Consider the following 23405-nt stretch of genomic DNA (forward strand, 5'->3'; position numbering starts at 1 on the left):
ATTCCATGTAGTATAAATAAATAAAAAGAAAATAGCCACATACATTTTTCTAACCATATGACCTTGAACAAATTATGTGAACTCTGTGGAAACGTGTGCACTTTTCTGTAAAACAGATTTACTGTGCATTGCATCATATAATTATTGTGATGATTAAATGAGTTTATTCTTATAAAGTGCTTAGCACAGTACCTGGCACATGGTAAAGTGCTGAGTAAATATCAGCTCTTATTATTACTGGAAGTACCTGGCTTTCCCATTGACTTGATTTCAGAGGCAGATGAATTCTCCCTTATCCAAAATTATTTCGTACATCACTCTGGCCACCAGAGATTCATTCACACTGAGATGTCAAATAATTTCTATTGTTATGCAGAAAATCCTAGTAGAAACCATAAAACGCTACTTAATAGTCATTCAAGCTTTTTATAAAATAGTTTTCAAAGTAAATTATTTCCTTTATGAGTTTTAATGAAGAGAAGGATGAGATTAACCACACAGGACTCTTGAGAGAGGTACAGATTTGGGGGATTTACATGGGGGTGGACTGATATCACAATGATCCCTAATTTTCTATATTCACCAGGCAGATGAGCTGGTCTCAGAAATACTCAAAAGTCTCAAAATCTTTGGAACAGGTGCCTCCATATCAGGTACATGGGTTTTTTCTGCCATCTAGTGGCCACGTTTGATAAAGACAATCATCTTTATGTGAGCAAAGGTTTCCCACCTAGAGCACTACGTAGGAACCTCGCTGATTCCCAGGCATCTCTTTCAGTTTACGCTTTTCAGGGAGTTCCCCTAAAATCGCCTCTGAAATTGGAATAAAAGAAAAGGTCCTAGTCCTCAGGGAGGCACAAAGCTAGGATAAGTTGATAAAATAGCACTAGATGAGCCACTGATTCTCTGGGTGGCCGCAGGCTAAGCCACTTTTCCTTCCCCAACCTGTTTCCTCATCTATAAGATAAATCACACTGGCAGGTCCCTGTTAGCTCTAATACTCTGGTGTTCTAGAGTCCCTCCAATTTTAAATCTTTATTTGGACAAGCATGTCTATACTTCCCTCATTAATTAAAGTAAATCAAGGAGAAATTATAACATGTAGACCACGAAGTTACTATTCCCTAGGACAACTCAGTGATGAGGTGGCTGAGTATAATGTTTCTGACATCATCTTCCTCTTGGGGAAGGTTTTCCTTTTCAATTTCCTTGTAGAGACTGTGTGAATCATGGCTTCATTTATCCTAAAGTCCATAAGTAAAATGCAAATTAGCAGTGAGGAAGTTGTTTATTTCAAATATTTAGATACTCCTTGACAAATTCTCAAAAGGTTTTCATCGCACTAATAATGGACAGTAATCTGTTTATTTGATGGGATTTATTTAAATCATAATTTTCTCTTCTCCATGCCACAGAAATGGCTTAAGTCCTCCCAAGCTTTTATTCGAAGGACTGCCATATTCTCGTTAGCATCCCACCTGCTTCTAAAATCTCTTTCCTTTCATCATTATTCCATCCAAAAATCAGGAGAGAATAATCTTTTTCATTCACCTTTTTATTTGAAAAATAAAAATTATATATAGACGGTGTCCAACATGCTGTTTTGATATATGTATAGATATTGTGAAGTGGCTAAATCAAGCTAATTAAATATGCATTACCTTCACATACTTACTTTTTTTTTTTTTTGCAATACAAACACTTAAAATCCACTCTCTTAGCAATTCTCAAGTTTGCCATATTGTACCCAAAGATTCCACTGGCTTCCTGCCACCATCCTTCAATCTAAAAGTGTATCATGCCATTCCTGGCATTCTTTGATCAGGGCCTGTGGGAGAAATGTATTTCCTGCTTCCTGGGCATTCAGATTCCCACCAGCTGCAACAACCTGAATTTCCTTTGGAAAATTACTCCTTATGATGGCTTGAGTGATCTTGGCCTCAATTTCAAGCCCTCACTTCAAGCCCAGGGTGAACCTTCATTGCCTTGGCCCATTCTAAATGAATCATTTCTGGCATGGACACGTATCCAACCACAGTCAATGAGATTTTCACTGAGACTTCTGAGAAATAGATTCTCTCCCATCCCTTCTGGACTTAAAGCAAGACATATGTAGCCACAGAAGCTGCTAGAGCCCTCTTGAGGCCTGGAGGGAGAAACTGCTAGAAAATGGAGTATACACCAAGGAAGAAGAAGAAAGAATGAAGAAAGAAACTGAATCTTGGCCACATCATGGAGCCCTGGATCAACCCTCACCTGAAGATTGCCCTCACCTTCTTTTCAACTCACCAATAAAGTGTTTTCATTGTTTAAGGCAGTTCAAGTTGGGTTTTCTGCATGTTAAAATAATAATAATAATAAAATCTATGGCTCATGTGGGTTCCAAGCAACCTTTCCATGTATTTCACCTTAGTCTTCATAGATGCTTTTCTTCCAGTTTTGCCAAACTAATGGAGAATTCTCAGGCAGAAGAGACAGTGTGGTTTACTCTAAGAGCTCATCCGAGTTCTCAGAGTCCTGAGTTGATCATTAATAATTGGACTTAAGTATGTGGGAGAAGACAGAGGCAAGGGTGACCCCAAGGTGAAGGGCATGAGTCACTGTGGGACTAACTTCTGGTAACATTAAGAGAAGAAACAAGTTTGGGAAAAGGAGATTAGTTTCCATTTGGAAGAACTTGAATTTAAGTAGACTTATCCTTTTGAGCTGCAAACGTTGAAATGTCTGCATCCCCCAGAAAACTGGAAGCTTGTTAAGGGCAGGGACTGTGGGTTCTAAATCTTCAATCATCTCCCACAGGACCCCAATAAATATGTGTTCTAATAATCAGGAAATAAAATCAATGAAATATAAGTTACCCAAAAATAATTAGAGAACAGTGAAGTCCCAGTCTCCTTTGTGGGCCTGATGTTTACATCTGTCAAAAGTTCAGAAAAATTCTGGGATGCCTGCTGGAGAGGATAAGTTCTGTCAGTAGAGGAGGCAGCATTGAAGCTGTACTTGTAATATTTATTTGGAAGGAGAGGAGTACCCCACCCTGGAGGAAGGGCTTGAGTAAAGGCGCTCCTGCTCCCTATCTGACTGGGCAATACCACTTGTAGGGTACAGAATCATATCATTATTTCAGAAAACTGGGGAGAGAGCTGGAGTAATACTACCAATAAGAGATCCCACTTCACCCGACAAACAATGACCCATCAGCGTGGTCAGAGAATCAGAGGCTACACAGAAGTAACTGTGCTTGGAGAAATAGGTCACAGATAATTAAACAAAAAAAGAAATTTTTTTTTTTTTTGAGATGGAGTTTCGCTCTTACGCCCAGGCTGGAGTGCAGTGGCACGATCTCGGCTCACTGCAACCTCTGCCTTCCAGTTTCAAGCCATTCTCCTGCCTCAGCCTCCTGAGTAACTGGGATTAAAGGTGCCCACCACCATGCCCAGCTAATTTTTGTATTTTTAGTAAAGACGGGGTTTCACCATGTTGGCCAGGCTGGTCTCGAACTCCTGACCTTGTGATCCACTGACTTGGTCTCCCAAAGTGCTGGGATTACAGGCGTGAGCCACCACGCCCAGCCAAAGAGCACTCTGTAACAATGTCTGTTCTTGTAGGAGTAAGATGGAATCTCACCATGGTTTTAATTTGTATTTCCCTGATGATTAGTGATATTGAGCATTTTTTATATGTTTTTTGGCCATTTGTGTGTCTTCTTGAGAAATGTCTGTGGTGGGAATGTAAATTAGTCCAACCTCTATGGGAAACAGTATGGAGATTCCTTAAATAACTAAAAGTAGGTCTACCATCCTATCCAGAAATCCCACTACTGGGTATCTACCCAAAGAAAAAGAAGTTACATATAAAAAAGACACAAGCACACATATGTCTATTGCAGCACAATTCACAGCTGCAAAGATATGGAACCAACAAAAGTGCCCATTGGCCAATGAGTGGATAAAGGAAATATGGCATATATACATCATAGAATACTACTCAGCCCTGAAAAGGAACAAAATAATGTCTTTTCCAGCAACTTGTATGGAGCTGGAGGCCATTATTCTAAGTGAAGAAACTCAGGAATGGAAAATCAAATACCATATGTTCTCACTTATAAGTGGGAGCTAAGCTATGAGGATGCAAAGGCATACAGAGTGATCTAATGGACTTTGGAGACTCAGAAGGAAGAAGGTGGGAGAGGGGTGTGGGATAAAAACTACATAGTAGATAGATCGAGCACTGCTCGGATGATGGGTGCACTAAAATCTCAGAATTTGTCACTATATAATTCATCCACGTAACCAAAAACCACTTGGGGGCCAAAAGCTATCGAAATAAGATATATATGATATCATATATATATGTTAAAATATTTTTTAAAAAGAAGATTCTGAACAACAACTTTCTACCTCCTTCAGCTGACTCAGGAGACCATTAAGTGTGTCTCTATTGAAACCCAAGGAAGGGGAAATAAGGCAGATAGTTCTGATACTATGGGCTTCTTTTTTCTGATTACATACAAGATGGAGTGAAGGAAGAAGTGACTTTGACCCATTCCGATAAACAAATCCAGAAGTCAATTGCATTGGTTTGTTGTCTTAATGCTAAAGGAATTTTCCAGGAGGAAAGTTATAAGGAAAATATCTCTTTAAAGAAGAAAAGTCTGACACCCATAATTGTTTCAAATTTAAGGAAAAAAAATCTTCAAAAGGAAAGCATTACTTCTAAGCTACGCGTTCCATATGCATTTTAAAAAGAAAATATGGGACAACCTAAAGCAGCTTTCTGTCAGCTATTGGAGATTTGCATGAGAATGATCAAAAAGGCCCTCTTCCCTCTCTCTGAGATGTATAAAGTCTTACCAGTCTCTTCTCAAAAGGCTCTCTGAGCAGTGAGTTACTCGTCTATCAAAACTGTTTACACTTGCAGGCAATATAACTCTCATGGCTGGTTTTATGAATTTCTTAGCCGTCTGAAAGGAAGTAGTTTGAAACATTAGAAAACCCATTCAAATCTTATTTTGCTGGCAGCAGGTAACTTGGAAATGATTTTGTGCTCCTTCTTCTTTCCTAATTCTTTGAAGAGTGATGATACTGACGGGCTTCATTACTTCCACAGGGAAACAGATCTGGAGACCTGTGAAGACAAAGTCACTCAGCTATCATCATGATGCAATTTACACCGTCTAAGTTTTTGGTGGCCAGATGAGATTTATCCAAAAGAATACTGAGGTAATTGTGGCCTGGAAATTGCTCATGTTTTTGCATTTTAATAGGAACACTGTAAGGGAGAGCTAAAGTGGGGAGGAATAGTAGATAAGGCGTGGGATTGGGTGGCATGAAATCTCAGATGCGATTTCAAGTTTGACTTGGCTAAGTAATCTAAACTTTCTAAGCATCTGTGTACTTTAACTCTAAAATGGGTTGGCTATATCCATTCCAAAGGGGTGTTCTGGAGATGAAACAAGATAATGTATCGATATGTAATATATATACATAATATATAAGATAATGTATATATATCAGACATTATATATGTTACACAATATTGGTTTAGTGAATTGGTGGTGGTGGTGGTAGCAGTGACGTTATTATTCTTACTATACTTTAAGTATCCAGTGAAAGAAAACATTTAAGTGAGGTAGTCAATTCCAAATTATCCATGATGGTGGCAAAGGGTTAGAGTAGGAGTTAATGTCATAGATAAGTAACATTATTCAAACATTATTGAAAACCAACATTGTTTAATGTGGGATATAATTCTTGTTTTGTTATTTAAAGTTAATGTGTACTCATTTTCAAATATGTTTTAACATACAAAAAGCTGTTCGTTTTTAAGTATACAACTTGATGAGTTTGGGGATAAGTATACATCCGTAAAACTATCACCACTACCAAGCCACAAACATATCCATCACCTCCCAAAATTTCCTCCTGTCTTCTTCATTATTATTATTTTTGGTGGTAAGAATGCAACATAACACCTACCCTTTTAGCAAATTTTAAGTATACAATACAATATCAGTAGCTGTAGGTTTTATGGTGTGTAGTAGCTCACCAGAACTTCCTTGTATAAATAAAACCTTGTAGGCGTTAACCACTCCCTCTCCAACTACCCCTCACTCCAACTTCTAGCAACCACCATTCTACTCTCTGCTTCAGGGTTTGGCTGTTTTAAATTTCACATGTAAGTAAGATCATACAGTATTTGGTGTTCACCAGGCAGAATGCCCGCCAGATCCATTCATGTTGTCACCGATGGCAGGATTTTATTCTTTTTTAAAGATGGATAATATTGCATTGTAGGTATGTACCACGTTTTTTTAATTCACTCATCCATCAATGGATATTTTGGTTGTTTCTTTTTCTTGGCTATTGTGAATAGTGCTGCAATGAACATGGGAATGCAGGTATCTCTTCAAGATCCTGATCTCAATTCTCTTGTATATATACCTAGAAGTGGGTTTGCTGGATTATATGGTAGTTATATATTTAATGTTTTGAGGAATATACACAGTGGTTTTCATAATAGCTGGACCAATTTAAATTCCCACCAAGAGTGTACAAGTGTTTTATTTTCTCTGCATTCTCACCAACATTTATGTTTTGGGTTTGTTTTTTTTTAAATAACAGCCATCCTAACAGGTATGAGGTGATATCCTGTTGTGGATTTGATTTGCATTTCCCTGATGATCAGTGAGGTTGAGCATGTTTCTTTACACCTGTTGGCCGTTTGTATGTTTTCTTTGGAGGAATGGCTATTCAGAACCTTTGACCACTGTTCAAATCAGGTTATTTGTTTTTTTGCTATGGACTTGTATGTGTTCTTTATATATATTGGATATTAACCAAATATATTTTCAAATATGTAAATGACAATTGTATAAAGTGGGAAATGAAAGTATCTTAGAATTTTATAACTTCTTGCTCTATGATATGGTAATTATACTCTCAAATTTATTATTGTGTACGTATAAAATTAGTTTTAGAACAAAATAATAGCTTTTGACTCGACATTAAGTCTTGATCTTGATGAGATGACGGGCCATTTTATCTCTAGGGCCTTATCTTTGAGGTAGAGTCCATCGGGAACTTTAAAACTTTGGTTCAGTTTATGAGCCAATAGCAAATTAGGCTTTCAGATGAACAGAGGGGATGTGAGTTTTCTATTACCAAATAGTCTAAAAACATTAGTATTTCTTGTTGAACTTCACAAAGTAGTGACTTTTGTCAAAGGATAATTTCAAAAAGTTAAAACCAGGATTTTCATATAAACATAAAATAAAGACATACAAAGATTCCTTTGTACACCTCATTCAATTTAGAATTTAAAGAACAGAAATTTAAATAGTCACTCAATGGAATGGGAGAATTAATTTGTTAATAGATACAAACCCGCTTAATGTTAAAGAAGACAAAACAGTCACCTTTAGCGTTTAGAGTTCGGATCAAACAAATCTAAAACTTAACGCATAAAATTATATTATCGATGTTCCCATCAAATAATAAAGAACAAAATTAAACATAGGTGCATTGTCTTAAATAAATAATCCTTGGATGAGACCTCTTAACAATGACCTCGTTTGACTTCAAAAATACAGGATCTCATCTTTTGCTTTATTTCTAAATTTTGAATGTTAATTTTTCTTAATACTTTTTTTCACCTGTTCTTGCTTGTTATGATCATGGTCCCTATTATCTTTTGACCGACAAAATCCTCCCTTCTGATGTGTCTTTTATTTTTTTCATGTCTTTTATAATAGAAAAAAACTTTTATAAAGAAACAAGATGTCAAATTTTGTTCACTTGTTCTTTTTATTTTATAGCTAGGTAAAATGGAAATGGAGTCCATTTTATCTCCTATTCTAGAGCTGATTCCACCAAAACTAAAGATTAACTATTAAACTCTTATTACAACTTTTTGCATATTTCTCTAAATTTTAAGCTTAGAATAAATTCCTCTCACTGGGCGCGGTGGCTCACGCCTGTAACCCCAGCACTTTGGAGGCCGAGGCTAGTAGATCATCTGAGGTCAGGTGTTCAAGACCAGCCTGGCCAACATGGCGAAACCCTGTCTCTACTAAAAAATACAAAAAATTAGCCTGGTGTGGTGGTGGGCACCTGTAATCCCAGCTACTTGGAAGACTGAGGCAGGAGAATCACTTGAACCCAGGAGTCGGAGGTTGCAGTGAGCCGAGATCACAGCACTGCACTCCAGCCTGGGCAACAAAATAAGACTCCGTCTCAAAAAAAAAAAAAAAAGAATAAATTTCTCTCATGCCCTATCCCACCCCAAGACCATATAAAATGTCTCTCTTTTATGCCCCACTGGACTTGTGACCCTAAGAGTATATACTTCCTAGCCACCTGCCACCACCCACATGCCCTTCCATTAACTTGGAATCCTTAAGGGTAAAAATTGTCTTTGTTTCCTGCTGCTCATGGCGTGATTTGTATTAGGCACTTAATAAGTAACACTTTAATTATTTACTGATGTATGGACACTGTTCTTATGATCAATGAAGAAAATGAAAAAAATGTTTAATGTAAAAATACAAACCAAAAATAAATTTAAAACTTCTTTCCTCATATCTCCCTCATGTTTTTGTTTTAGTCATTAAACAAAACTTCTTCTGTCACTCAACCTAAACATCCTAACACTCTTCACCTTTTAGTGTATTTACACAATTAATTAGTAATTTTGCTGTTACCTTAATTACTCTTCCTTAGGTAAAGCATAGCAAAATGGTCAAATCTGAGTTCCTCAACTCAAAGTTGAGCTTAGGTGTTCAAAACCAGCTTTACTGAATGTAAACATGTGTTTAACTTTGTTTTATATTCAATAGTTATAAAGGGATGTTTCCCCTCTCTGAGCTTAAAAAAAAAAATTCCTCCTAATTTTTTAGAAAAGAACTGAATAAGAAAGACTTCCTTATCATAAAGCAATTTTGTGGTGCAACTAAGGCTAATTCTTGACACTCAAACTAGTCGATGAGACATTAGATGATGCAGTGACAAGTTAGTACATATTGCCCAACCAGTGTGACAAAATGTCCCCATCCGTCTTGGTTCCAAAATTTGTGGCTGATGGGAACAAGCACAAGTAGACCAGAGTTAGATAATTCTTGCTGCATAATGCACCCATATGAGGCAATCAGCGACCAAGGATTACTAGGCGACTTAGAAGTATTATGTAAAGGCCGGGCGCGGTGGTTCACGCCTGTAATTCCAGTACTTTGGGAGGCTGAGGCAGGCAGATCACAAGGTCAGGAATTCGAGACCAGCCTGGCCAATATGGTGAAACCACATCTCTACTAAAAATACAAAAATTAGCTGGGCGTGGTGGCGTGTGCCTGTGGTCCCAGCTGCTTGGGAGGCTGAGGCAGAGGAGTCGCTTGAACCCGGGAGGCGGAGGTTGCAGTGAGCCGGGACTGTGCCATTGCACTCCAGCCTGGGTGACAGAGCAAGACTCTGTCTCAAAAAAAAAAAAAAAGTATTACATAAAATACTATGCAATACCACACTACCATAATGAGAACTGAAAGAAGCTAATGTGTTGGAGAAACAAGAAGCCAAGTCTTCCCCTACTGTTGTTAATATCATCGGGAGGGCAACGTAATAAGTGCTCAATGAACGTCTGCTCATTCTACTACTCTCTCGCCTGCCATCACAGGCCCAGGCCAGATCACCATCTGCGAGGTCTTACGCATACACTGTGAGTTACCAAGTAAGGAGGAGCATGGTGACTTGGGGCAATTGGAAGTGAGGTTTCCTCTTTCTTTTCTGTAGGAATTGTCCAGTGCCATGCTAGTTAACAATCAGCACTCCCAAGAATGGGAATGGACAGCCTTGGATTTTACAGTCTGCCAATTTCTATGGCGTAAATACTTTCATCAACTCATTGCCAATCTCAAGCTACTAACCTGAGTTTGCTGAAATATATCCTATTAAATATAGTAGACATATCAGATATTTCAACTTCTCCCTTCAGTAACTTATAAAAATAAACAAAATTACTTAGTATTTAGAAAACATAAACAACACTTAACATGATCAACAGCAGAATAATAATTATTTTCTTTTGCGAATGGAACATTCTCCAATAGGGATGGTATTTTATGACATAAATCTCAAACATATAAAAGAATTCAAATAATACAGACTATGCTCTCTAATCACAGAGAATTAAATCTATAACTGAAATTATTGGAAAATGTTAGGAAATTTACAAATTAAACAGCACACTTCTGAATAACCCACAGAAGACAAAGAAGAAATCACAGCGGGAATTAGAATATATTTTGTACTGAATAAAAAACCAAAACATTTCAAAATTTGTGGAATAGGACTTAAAAGAGTGTTAAGAGTATAATTTATAGCTTTAAATGCTTAAACTAGAAAAAGTAGAAAGATTTCATATTAGCAACCCTAAGATTGTCACATTAAGATGCTGGAAACGAAGTATATATTACAAGGAAATTTAAGAAAAAGATAAATATGAGTATAAATCGAAAGAGAGAAAATTAGAGAATTTCAGTTAAACCAAAAGGTTATATTTTGAAAAGGGCAACCCACTAGGTTTATTGATCAAGGAGAAATTAGAAAAGGTGCAGATGACCGTTGTCTGGAATAATAAAAGAATATCACTACAGATTTTACATACATAAAAGTAGAATAAAAAAATTAAGAAAATTTTTATGCTAATTAATTTGAAAGCTTAGATGAATTGGGCAAATTTGCCTTGAAAGATAAAAATTACCAAAAGAGGGCCAGATGCAGTGGCTCATGCCTATAATCCCACACCTTGGGAGGCCGAGGCAGGTGGATCAGTTGAGGTCAGGAGTTCGAGACCAGCCTGGCCAAAGTCGTGAAACCCTGTCTCTACTGAAAAATATTTTTAAAAAATTAGCCGGGCATGGTGGCAAGCGCCTGTAGTCCTAGGTACTCAGGAGGCTGAGGCAGGAGAATCGCTTGAACCCGGGAGGTGGAGGCTGCAGTGAGCCAAGATCCCACCACTGCATTCCAGCATAGGTGACAAAGCAAGACTCCATCTAAACAAACAAACAATTTAAAAAAACAAAAACAAACTTAAGAAAATACACTCAAGAATAAATACAATATTTCAGTAGCATGGAAATCATTAAAGAAGCAGACTTTGCATATTGAATTGGTTTTACAATTTAAATAGTTTGTTTAACTGAATTCAAATGAATACTTATGAAAGAAACAATACATTCACAAACTCTTTAAGAAAATAGAAGAGAAATAGGCCAGGCACGGTGGCTCACACCTGCAATCCCAGCACTTTGGGAGGCAGAGGCGGGCAGATCACGATGTCAAGAGATCGAGACCATCCTGGCCAACATGGTGAAACCCCGTCTCTACTAAAACACAAAACTTAGCTGGGCATGGTGGCACTGGCCTGTAGTCCCAGCTACTTGGATGCTGAGGCAGGAGAATTGCTTGAACCCGAGAGGCAGAGATTGCAGTGAGCCAAGATCGTGCAACTGCACTCCAGCCTGGAAACAGAATGAGACTTCATCTAAAAAAAAAAAAAAAAAGAAGAAGGAGAGAAATAAACTTTTCTCAAATATTTAATCAGTAAAAAATTATCCTGATACTAACAATCCGAGAAAATACATAAAAATACCCTGTAACATCAGTGTTACTCAAGAGCATATGTACAAATCCCAAAAGAAAATATTAGCAAACTAATCCAGCAATAGTAACATTGGGATTTAGGTCCCAAAGCAAAGTTGGTTTACCTTTAGGAAAATCAAATGAACAAGGTACTTCACCTCATTAACCAAATAAGGGTAACGTCTATTTGATTATATAACCAGATGCAGGAAAAACATCTGACAAAATTCAACATCCATTCTTAATATTTCTCAGAAACATAGCAATAGAAAAGTACATTGTTAACCTATTTAAAAATGTACAACACCTTACAATTAACATCATACTAGTCATAAAGGCTGAGTGATTTCCTCTTAAGATCAGTAACAAGATAAAGATTTTTTTTTACTTTTATTCCTTCTATTCATTGTTGTAACAAAGGTTCTATAGTCATTCTATAGAGCAATTCAAAGAACAAAAGTCAGTGACTGAAAAGGAAGAAGGAAAACTGGCTTTATTCAGAGATGACATCATCATATGTGTAAAAATTCTTGAGAAATTTAAAGAAAACCTATAGTAACTGATGAGTGAATTTAGTCAGGTTATAAGACAAGAATAATGTACAAAATTTATGTGTATTTCTACATGACAGGAACACTTACAAACTGAAGTTAAAAATCAATATCTGTTACAATAGCATAAAAATAAATAGTTAAGTACAAATTAAAGAAAATGTGTGCAACAGTCATGACACTGAAGATGCTAAACAATTGCCAGAGAGCAATATAAAATGATGTAATAAATGAAGGGGTATAAAATGTTCAAGGATTTGAAGACTCAATATTGGTGTCACTTTTCCTTAAAATCTTCTGTAGAGTCAAATCTATTCCAATCAAAATTCTATCGGGCATTCTTATAGATATTGACAAGCAGTATTTAAAATATACATGCAGTGGGATTTACATGGAATGGAAATAGCAAGATTGCTCTGAAAAAGAACAAATTTGAAAGAATTGCATTATCAAATTTCAATTATTGTATAAAGTGACAGTAACATGGTATTAGCCTGAATTTAGATGTAGAGATTATGAAACAAAATGTCCAGAAACAAATTTACACATGTAAGCTCAGTTGATTTTCAACAAAGTAGCTAGAGTGATACAGTGGAGAGACTGGTTCTTTCAAAAAAATGATGCCACAACAATTTATATCATCTGGGAAGTATTAATAATTAGCTTTGATTCTGTCCTCAGACCAACCACAAAAAAATTAACTTGAAATAGATCACAGGCCAAATGTAAACATTTAGGATGTATAATTTCTAGAGAAAAACAGAGTAGAAAATGTTTGCAACCTTGGCGTAAGCAAAGATGGGACAAAAAAAAAGCATGACATATTTTTCTTTTAACTTTTGTTTAATTAAAAGAAAATACTTCTGCTCTTCAAAGGGTGCTGTAAGAAAAAAGCAAGCCAGACTAAGAGAAATTATTGAGTATTTTATGCAGTAAAGTCGAAAAATAAGACAGCTAACTGATTATCCCTTTCTGAAATAATTAAAAATTAAACACCTGCCAAAAATTAATCTTTTCACATCCTGAGATAATAATAGTGCTAATATTTGTTGTAATAGTAGTAGCAGTAGATTAAAATAGAAGTTTATCAATTACGGAAAGCTGAGAACCCCCTTAATTGCTTGTTCCTTTCATGAAAATTCCACTTTAAAATACCTGCCAAAAAACAGATCTTTAAACACTGTTTGGATGTTATGACTATTGCGTTATGAGAGAAAACACAAAGTTTATTTGGTTAAATATTTTTCCAATCATGTAAAGTGTGCTCACTTCCTTTTTTTTCTTTGAGACAGAGTCTCCCTCTCTCACCCAGGGTGGAGTGCAGTGGCGCAATCTCGGCTCACTGCAAGCTCTGCCTCCCGGGTTCATGCCATTCTCCTGGCTCAGCCTTCGGAGTAGCTGGGACTACAGGTGCCTGCCACCACACCCGGCTAATTTTTTGTATTTTTAGTAGAGACGGGGTTTCACCGTGTTAGCCAGGATGGTCTCGATCTCCCGACCTCGTGATCCGCCCACCTTGGCCTCCCAAAGTTCTGGGATTACAGGCGTGAGCCACTGCGCCCGGCCAGTGTGTTCACTTTCACTTAAATTCCTCTAATTAAATCATACTTAAATTCTTCTAATTAAATTGTGTGCCTACACATAATTTAAAGAAAAAATATTTTATTATTACAATAATTTTATATTAACTTACTATTAAAAATTATTTTTACAAAACCCTGGCCATCCTCCTCCCTACGGCATTTCTGTGGATACCACCCTGCCATCAGTCACCCTGATTTATGAACCTGATAGCTCTCATCTCCTGCACTTTGGAGCACATGAGAACCAGAACGCTGAGAGGTAGAAGACTTCTCTTCCTCTCTAATCCTCTCACCACTACTTTGCCCATAGTTCCTAGCCTTCCAACTCATACCGGTTATACGTGTCCTTGTTTGAAGCTAAAATGTTGATGAGACCCATTTCTACAATATAAGCACCGAGGCAGGTGAAGGTCTCCTGCCCAATTTGCCATACACTCCATGGGTTGTACATGGCTCCTTCCTTCCCTATCACATCTGTGACATGTGAACTACATTTGCTCATCCTCCTCATTTCATGAAGAGAAATTCTGAAACAGAATTCTATGTGCGCCTTTTGATTATGTTATTAGTGATCTTGAAACCCCTCAGCAGGTTCTCCATAACCAGATGGCTAGGCAGGGTAACCTGCTGACAACCTAGGCCTGTAGGCAACAGACTGACCTCTCAACACAGGACCTTGTCTCACCAGCCTTTTCCTAGTCAGGACCTGGCTCAGCGTATCGTAGATAGTGACAATCAGTATCTAAAGTGTATAGGCAGGCCGGGTGCGGTGGCTTACGGCTGTAATCCCAGCAGTTTGGGAGGCCAAGGAGGGCAGATCACCTGAAGTCGGGAGTTTGAGACCAGCCAGACCAACGTGAAAAACCCTGTCTCTACTAAAAATACAAAATTAGCCGGGTGTGGTGGTGTATGCCTGTAATCCCAGCTACTCGGGAGGCTGAGGCCGGAGAATCGCTTGAACCCAGGAGTTGGAGGTTTTGTTGAGCCGAGATCGCACCATTGCACTCTAGCCTGGGCAACAAGAGCAAAACTCCATTTCAAAAAATACATATATATATGTCGGCTGGATGCTTGGCACATGCCTGTAGTCCCAGCTATTCAAGAGGCTGAGGCAGGAGAATTGCTTGAGCCTAGGAGGCAGAGGTTGCAGTGAGCTGAGATCACACCACTGCACTCCAGCTCTGGGCAACAGAGCAAGACTCTGTCTCAAAAATAATAAAATAATAAAATGTATATGCAATGGGATTTACATGCAATGGAAACTACCAAGATTGCTTTGAAAAGGAACAAATTTGAAAGAATTACATTATCAAATTTCAATTATTTTATAAACTGACAGTAACAAAGTGTAGTATTTATCTCAAAATAGATGTGTAGATTACGGGACAAAATTTGCAGAAATGAATCTACACATGTAAGGTTAGTTGATTTCACAAATACAGACCTCAAAAGAGAAAGCACTCAGCTGGGCATGGTGGCTCATGCCTGTAATCCCAGCACTTTGGGAGACCCGAAGTGGGCAGATCACTTGAGGTCAGGAGTTCAAGACCAACTTGGCCAACATGGTGAAACCCCGTCTCTGCTAAAAACACAAAAATTAGCCTGTGCATGCACTTTTTAAAGAGGTAAAAACATTGTTATTCAATAAGAAGTTCCAAAACACATAAAATAAACTATAAAGTCTCAAAAGACACAAATATAAACTTGAATGAGTGGAAAGATGTAGCATGTCTGAGGTTCTCCAGATTTAAGCTCTAAAATGAAGACTAAGGCCCTCGTTATTTATGAAGGACGTGCTGCAGATAAAACCAGCAAGAGAATTGAAGAAGCAGGGCAAGAAAGGGAACAAAGCCAGTGGACAATCTCCAGCCAAAATACCATCGTTAGCAGTTTTCAGGCTTGGACTGCAGGGGGTACTAGTGTGTAAGTCTGTCCTCGGAGTCATCTGACCTTGTGCACCTGGTTTTCTGTGCTCTGAAATTCATGGGCAAATGGTCTTTCTAAAGCTGGGATTAAACATCCTGCCCTTTCACTTTCCACACAAACTGCAATTCACAGCAATGTGGCTCCATTTGCCTGGAGATAGGGTTGTAATGAACCTCACAAAGGGTAAAAGGGATGGAGTATGTCTAGTGGAGCTCTGATTTTCTAAGTCCTGGAATAGGAGTATATATCTCAATGTTTCTTAAGTAAATTAATACATTGAATGCAATTCCACCCCATGCTGGTCAGAATAATGCCCACCAGAGATGACGTTTTCCTTGGAACCTGTGGGTATGTTATGTTAAAAGACAAAGGGAAGTTAATGTTACAAGTGGAATTAAGCTTACTAATCAGCCAATTTAAAGAGGTTATTATGGGCCGGGCACGGTGGCTCACGCCTGTAATCCCAGCACTCTGGGAGGCTGAGGCAGGCATATCACCTGAGGTCAGGAGTTCGAGACCAGTCTGACCAACACGGTGAAACCCCGTCTATACTAAAGACACAAAAAATTAGCGGGAAGTGGTGCCAGGAGCCTGTAATCCCAGGTACTTGGGAGGCTGAGGAAGGAGAATCGGTTGAACCTGGGAGGTGGAGGTTGCAGTGAGCTGAGATTGTGCAGTTGTACTCCAGCCTGAACAACGAGAGCAAAACTCTGTCTCAAAAAAAAGAAAAAAAAAAGATTGTTCTGGATTACCTTGGTTGACCCAATGTAATCATAAGGATGTTTTAAATATGGAGGAAGGCAGAAGAGTCCATGTCCTATGATATGATGTGAGAAAGACTTGACTAGATATTGGTGGCTAGACTAAAGATGGAAGGGGTCATGGCCCAATGCATGCCAGCAACTAGCATCTAGCTGATGGAAGGGAGAAAAAGGAGTCTTCTCTAGAACAATATCAAAATATCTAGAACATAATAAAATATTTTAGAGGTCTCTGTAGTGTTGCATTGGTGCAGGAATGGACACATAGACAAATTGAATAGAATAAAATATCGTGATATAGACTGAAATACATGTGGAAATTAAGTATATAATAAGGAGGACAGCTTAATTAAGTTTGGAAAGGATATCTTTGTGCGAGTGGTATTTGGTTAATTGTACATTCATTAGGAAAAAGATAAAATTGGGCACATGCCTCACAATAACACCAAGATAAATTCCAAATGGGTTAAAGATTTAAATTTTTAAAAAGAAATTGCATAAATAGGGAAAAAATAATGGGCAAAATCCTCTAATCCTTGTTAGTAGGACAACTCTGTACTATGAGTCAAATTCCAGTGGCAGTAAGTCAAAACATTCTTAAGTAGATCCTATTAAATATACATATATTTTTAACTCAGGAAACGTAAATATTATATGACAAACTGAGAAAAGTATTTACAGTCATGCCATGAAGAGTTAGTATTTTTAAACTATAGTTTCTAAAATCAGAGGAAAAGTCACTCAACCTTATAGAAAGAAGTGCATGAGATACGGACAAATCACAGAAAATAATTGCAATTGGCCCTGACCTTAGCCCTATTTCTAGGAATCACTTTTAAAGACATATTTCCAAATATAAGAAAAGGTATACAGTTGACCCTTGGACAACATGAGTTTGAACTGTACACTTCCTCTTATATGCTGGCTGATCTTTTTCAGCTGAATGCAGATCAAAAATATGGTATTTGCAAGATGTGAAACCCACATATACAGAGGTCTGATTTTTATAGAGGCAAGTTCTGAAGGGCTGACTGCAGGACTTGAGGACATGCAGATATTGGTATAGTGGGCAGTCCTGGAACCAAACCCCGATATATACCGAGGGACCACTCTACTCACAAACCTATTCATTTCGGTACTGTTGTAAGAGCAAACAACAGAAAATTATTCAAAGGACCAATAATTAGGAATTGGTTGGATAATCTAAGGCACTTCAACATGGAGAAGTTCATACAACTGTATGAAGAATGAAGAATGTATATACTACTATGGTACCATCTTAGGATATATTATAAAATTAAAAACAGGAGGTAACAAAAGCTACATAGAGTGTGCTACAATTTTACCTAAAAAAGGAGATGCGGCCCAGTGCAGTGGCTTATGCCTGTAATCCCAGCACTTTGGGAGGCCAAGGTGTGCAGATCACAAGGTCAGGAGTTTGAGACCAGCCTTCCGGAGTTTGAGACCAGCCTGACCAATATGGTGAAACCCCATCTCTACTAAAAATACAAAAGTTAGCCAGGCGTGGTGGTGGGCACCTGTAGCCCCAGCTACTTGGGAGGCTGAGGCAGGAGAATCACTTCAACCCAGGAGGCGGAGGTTGCAGTGAGCCAAGATTGCGCCACCGCACTCCAGCCTGGGTGACAGAGCGAGCCTCCATCTCAAAAAAAAAAAAAAAAAAAAAAAAAAAAAGGAGATGCGTGTGTTTATGGTGCTACGTTTATAGATGTTTAAAATTAAAACAGCAATGGAGGATAATTCATAATAAATGAAAATCTATAGGAGTGAGACAGAGAACGGAGGTATGGAGAGTGAAGAGAAGTTGAGTGACTGAATAAATCTGGTTTTATACATTTGGTGTTGGAGGTGATTTATTTTTCTCAAATTCCTAATGCAAGTTTAAGTTGTTTAAGGCCCCTACACTATATATATATATATATATATGTATATATATATATATATATATATATATATATATATATGTAAATTTTTTTCAATGAAACAAAGGAGCTTGTTAATTTTTTAGAGATGTCATAACAAAGTACCACAGACTGAGTGGCTTATACAGCAGAAATGTATTTTCTCAAGGTTCTGAAGGCTAGAGGTCTGAGACCAAGATGTCAGCAGCGTTAGTTTCTTCTAAGAGTCTCTTCCCTTGGCCTATATGTAGCTGTCTTCCTCCTCTGTCTTCACATGGTCTTCACGCTGTGTGTCTGTTTCCTAAAGCTCCTCTTCTCACAAAGGACCCAGTCATATTGGTTTGGACCCGTCGTAATTACCTCATTTCTGCTCAGTCACCTCTTTAATGTTCCAATCTCAAATACAGTAGCATTATGAGGTATATTGGAGGTTAGGACTTCAATACATGTATTGGGGTGGGAGGTGAAGGAAAGACACAGTTCACCTCATAACATTATCTGTGAGTGAGTGGAGTTGGTGCCTTTTGTATAACTATACAGAGAAGGAGGATTCCAAGTGGCAAGTTCACCCAGTAATGATATCGTACCTGCCTGGTTGATACGCTTGAAGGATGAAAAGAAAATGCAGATGAGGGATGAGCATTGCAAGTAACCAGTACACCTGGTAATCACACCGTACCTCCCTAAAGGACATGCCGCAGGGTTGAAAAGGGCATGCAAACGACTATATGTCGTCTGTGGGGCTGGGTGTTCTGCAAAAGCTGTGGTATGCCTTGGCTGAGACTGGCAGTGGTGAGTCATTTCAAATGTGGGGCACAAGATCAGAGGAGCTAGACCACTCCATCCCTCCCAAGTCCCCGGACATTAAGAAAGGGAGTGGGTTCTCAAATCCAGCCCAGCTCTGGTCTAGAACTGAAGGGGGAGGGGAAGCTGGGATAGAAAATGTTCATGCCTGAATTTATGCCCTGTGTCCCTCTAGCATGCACCATGGACCCTTCATTCCTGCTGGCCTTTCCTTTGCTCCTGGCTCTGTTGCCACCTTGTAATGCTTGTCTTTGTAAATTACTGCACCCCCAGACTGTTTACTGCATGACGGATGTTGGTGTGTCTAGGGAAACACCAGGGAAGTCTACCAAGGAGATGGTCTCACCACTGGGGTATAGAACTGCGGAGGTGGGGGAGGTTTTAGGATGAGGGAATCTTAAGTCAGTAAACCCCTATGTCCCCTGACCCATTTCTTCTTACTTCAAGTCATAATTGTTGATATACTGGGACCAGGACAAATCACCGCAACCAGACGAATTTTCAAAGTCAACGTCACTAAGGTAAATCCAATAACCCCTTTCTTCTTAGCCCCTTCCCCAGAAATGAAATCTCTCCAATCTGCTCTTGCTGAGGGAGTTGGTTTCTGGAGTCCAAATACTTCTGTAAAAATACACGATCGTAACCCCCTCTCCCTCCCCATCACAGATATTGAAGGCTCCCAAGGGGACCCCTGAAATCCATCATATCTACACACCCCGCAGAGTGGAGGACTGTGGTTACACAGTGGTGAATTCTCACCAATCACAATTACTTATTGCAGGTGAGTACTCCTATTTACACACAGCCCCTCCACCTCGTACCTCCCCCTGAAAGCACCATCTTTCTCCCCAACTCTACCACCACCAAAGACCAAGGAAAAGCTCGTTCTCCAGGGTCTGACAGATTCTTACCAGGAAACCCCAGGCCGGCCAATCATGGCTGAATGTATCTGCCTTAAGGGCTTCCGTACTTTCTGGGGCTGACTACCTATGAGCCATAGCATGTCCTTCCCAAGGGTCAACCCTCCCTGCTGCACTGACTCTCAGGCCATGCACTGTGCTTGCCACAGGTTACCTGACCGGGGGAAGGTGCGCTTCACAAGATGCCATCTGTTTTATTTCTGGAATCGGCTTACGCCACATCAGCAATTAGGTTTCCAGTCAGTGTACAGTGCAGGATGTAACTGTCAAGTGAGTGGATACCTCAGCATGTTGGTTTGGTTTTTGTGATGCCTGGGCACTAGTTCTCACTCCCTGACCCTGTTCCCAGATCCTTTTTGCTATCTGTGCCCTCTAACAGGCCTCTGCTCTCTCCTGCCTTCTTCCTATCCCAGGCCTTCCTGTTCCCTGCCCCGTCACTGTCCCAGGTAGCATCACTCAGTACCCAGACCCCTGGTGGGCTTATCTTTCCAGGATGGGGTGTGTTAACAGGAGGTGGGAAGGGAATGCCAACAACGGCATCCTGTCCCCGCTTCACTTCTAGATTCTGCCCTGCCTTCTCTGCTGGCGCACCTGCCCTGAACCTGATGTCACAGACTGTATGTGGAAACAAACAAACTGTGAGTACGATATATGGGAAGGAGACGAGTCCCTGTTTTCCACGTGTGTTCCCTCGACATCTGGTCGGTGTGGGTGGACGAGAATTTCACTCCGGCTGTCAAATACAACTTCTCCAAACTCTTTGCTTACAACGACTCCTCCAAGCTCTTCACTTAAAACAACTCCTCTAAGCTCTTCACTTATGCCTTTACCATACGTTTTCATATTCTTTCTTGATCTGAGTAATGTTGACAGAACTGGGTTTATTTTGTAAGCAATCATTGAGTTGTATGCTAAAATTTGGTTACTCTAAGTGCCCGTCGACCAATGAATGGATAAAGAAAGTGTGGTGTATACACACTATAGGTTATGACTCAGCCATAAAAAGGAATGAAATAATGTCTTTTGTAGCAACTTGGATGGAGCTGGAAGTCATTATCCTAAGTGAAGTAAATCAGGAATGGAAAACCAAATATTTGTTCTCACTTATAACTAGGGGCTAAACTATGAGGACTCAAGGGTAAAAGAGGGATATAATGAACTTTGGGGACTTTAGGGGAAAGGCTGGGAGGGGAGTGAGGGATAAAAGACTACATATGGGTACAATGTACACTGCTCAGGTGACAGGTGCACTAAAATCTCAGAAATCACCACTAAAGAACATATCCATGTAACCAAAAACTACCTGTTCCCCAAAAACGATTCAAATAAATAAATTAATTAAATAATAAAATTGTGGTTACTTTCTGCAAGTAGTGTATACATCAACAAAATTTACAAAATAAATCTGAGGCCAACAAACCCCACCCTAGTGACAAATCCTCTTGATCCTCTGAATTCTTCATTCACTCTTTGTCTCTCATTCATTTGGCAACTGCATGCCTGACGTTAATCTTTTTCATGCCACAGTTTCTTCCATTTCCTCATGCTACCAAAACAAAAGCTCTGGGCATAGATAAAAGGATAGATCCAGAAAAACTGGAGTCAGGCTCGATGTGACATGCTCTGAACCTTCCCTAGATGATTAGCTAAATCAGTCATCACTGAATGAGGGAGAAAGAATATTCCTTATTCCCACAGAATCAAGACTCCTCTACAAATATAAAAAATCATTCCCTGACAGAATAAAAGCCTGTGAATAGAAAACAAAACTTTTAATTTTTATAAGAACACAAAGGACAACATTTCTAAGACTTGAAGACACAAAAGGCAAAGATGAAGAAAAATATTGATAAATGTGACTGCTCTAAAATAAAATGTTTCAAAAAAGAAAACCACTAAAATACTATGAAAATATAAGAGGCAGACACACGAATCAGAATTGTAGAGGGTTTATAACTTTCCAGTAGAAACACAGTCTGAACAATGAATATTTTGAGGAATTGATTGAAATTTTCCTTTGAAAAAAATTTATCAACTGAACTTTTTTTCAGGCTTCTTCCAAAAACAATGTCTTTCCTCTTTATTTGATTTTTGGGAAAAAAATTTATTTTTGTGTTTTAAAACTTTCTTCTAGCTTGCAATAATTTTAGATTTACAAGTAAAAGTACCAAGGTGATTACACACAATTTCTGAATACCCTTTACCTAGTTTGCCCTAATGATAACATCTTATGTAACCATGATACATTTGTCAAAACTAAGAAATTAACATGGATACAATACTATTAACTAAATGACAGAGTCTTTCCAGATTTTTCAGATTTCTTTAGCTTTTCTTTTTTCCCTGTACCAAATTCCAATCCAGGATGCCATAACAATTAGTTGTTCTGTTCCTTCCTTTCCTCTGGTCTGTGACAACTTCTGCTTTACTTTGTTTTTTGTGACTTGATGATTTCGAAGAGTACTGTTCAGGTATTCTGTAGAAGGTCCTTCCCTCAGAAGGACCTTCTATTTTTAGCTCCCAGTCTGTTTTGGATGATCTGTTTCTCAGAAGCAAAGCAGAATTTGTCTGCTATATTTTCTTTTTTTTTTTTTTTTAGATGACATTTTTCTTTTATTAATTTGTTTTTGCATACAAAAACAATAAACATTTTCTAAAAATACATACAAACAAAAAGATGCGTATCAAACATATTAGGAAGGTTGCACATGGGAAGTCGGGGAATAGAAATGGGGGTGGGAGTTAAAATAAATGAGAGAGGGACTTTATATGGATCAGTGATAATAACTCAATCCTCTATTTGACAAAGAAGAGGGAGAAGGAAGAGGAAGAAAAAGAAAGTGGGATAAAGGATCAGAAAGGGAGGAAAATAGAAAAAATTAGAGTATGACTCCAGGGTAGACCTGTTTTGTTGTCATTGAGTTGGTTGGTTGGTTTGTCTGTTGTATTCTTCATGTTTCGCCAAGTTGGCCAGACTGGTCTCGAACTCCTAGCCCAAAGTGATCAACCCGCCTCGCCCCCCAGAGTGCCGGGACCACAGGCGTCAGCCACCACGTCCAGCCCCCACATTGCTTCTGGCCTCTGTGGTAGACCTCCCAGACGGAGCGGCCAGGCAGAGGAGCTCCTCACTTCTACCCAGACACGGGGCGGCCGGGCAGAGGGGCTCCTCATTTCCCAGACGGGGCGGCCAGGCAGAGACGCTCCTCACTTCTTCCCAGACGATAGGTGGCCGGGCAGAGGCGCTCCTCACTTCCCAGACGATGGGCGGCCGGGCAGAGGCGCTCCTCACCTCCCAGACGATGGGTGGCCGG

The 23405-nt window shown here is 39.0% G+C and overlaps 1 long non-coding RNA gene across 1 annotated transcript; it reads left to right on the plus strand.

Moving 5' to 3' along the window:
- Positions 1 to 5111: 5111 nt before the first annotated feature.
- Positions 5112 to 20718, plus strand: LOC134731755 (uncharacterized). The gene is made up of 3 exons (XR_010114341.1): positions 5112 to 5222; positions 19841 to 19955; positions 20657 to 20718. It is a non-coding gene; the product is annotated as an uncharacterized lncRNA (long non-coding RNA).
- Positions 20719 to 23405: the final 2687 nt, after the last annotated feature.

This window comes from Symphalangus syndactylus, chromosome 11, assembly GCF_028878055.3.
Source record: "Symphalangus syndactylus isolate Jambi chromosome 11, NHGRI_mSymSyn1-v2.1_pri, whole genome shotgun sequence".
Taxonomy (NCBI): domain Eukaryota; kingdom Metazoa; phylum Chordata; class Mammalia; order Primates; family Hylobatidae; genus Symphalangus; species Symphalangus syndactylus.